Raw genomic sequence first — 708 nt, 5'->3', positions numbered from 1 at the left:
AACGCCATTCCTGGGGACTGGATGGTCAGTTGGACATGGCCATGGATAAGCACTGTTGCTGCTCAAAAGCTTCATTTATTATAATTAATAACACGAATTCTGCCCTTGCTATCTGTCGCTACAAGTGGAGGGTTTTCTGGGAGTCTTTCTCCAGAAGACAATGATTAATAAGTTCAGAGACTATCATGGGAAGAGGGCCCCTTGCTCACACTGATGCACACCCTCTAGGGATGGATCTAGGCAGTCTGTTGTCCTGAAAGTTTGTATTTCACATTTTCTTTAGAATTCCTAACTAAGATTTGCATTAAATGGGGCCTCTATTGGTATAAAAATAATGAGGAGGGATTCTCAGGGCCCGTTCCCTCTACTGCTCATAAAATTGGGGTTATGGAGATTGCTCTCCAGTTGAAATTGGGCCGGATGCTCTGAATCATCACCACGCTGACCATGTGGCCAAAAAGAGGGGTGTATCCCAAGGGAAGAAGCAGGGAGTCCAAGGTGAAGAAGATGGCGTGATTCAACGTTCCTTCTCTCTTATGGGTACTAGTCACGCATACCTGTCGGAGAAAGGGTGGCAGTGAGTGTGAATCCTTGGTCATCCCCTGTCCATCCACACTGATTAGAGCCTCTTGTTGACCCCACCCCGCCACTGTTTCCTGTCCTGCCTGCTATACTGCTAACACTGGCTTGTTGTGTCCCCCACTACCC

This window comes from Mastomys coucha, chromosome X (assembly GCF_008632895.1).
Source record: "Mastomys coucha isolate ucsf_1 chromosome X, UCSF_Mcou_1, whole genome shotgun sequence".
Lineage (NCBI taxonomy): Eukaryota > Metazoa > Chordata > Mammalia > Rodentia > Muridae > Mastomys > Mastomys coucha.
The sequence above is the reverse complement of the archived record's forward strand: the minus strand, read 5'-3'. Positions refer to the sequence as shown.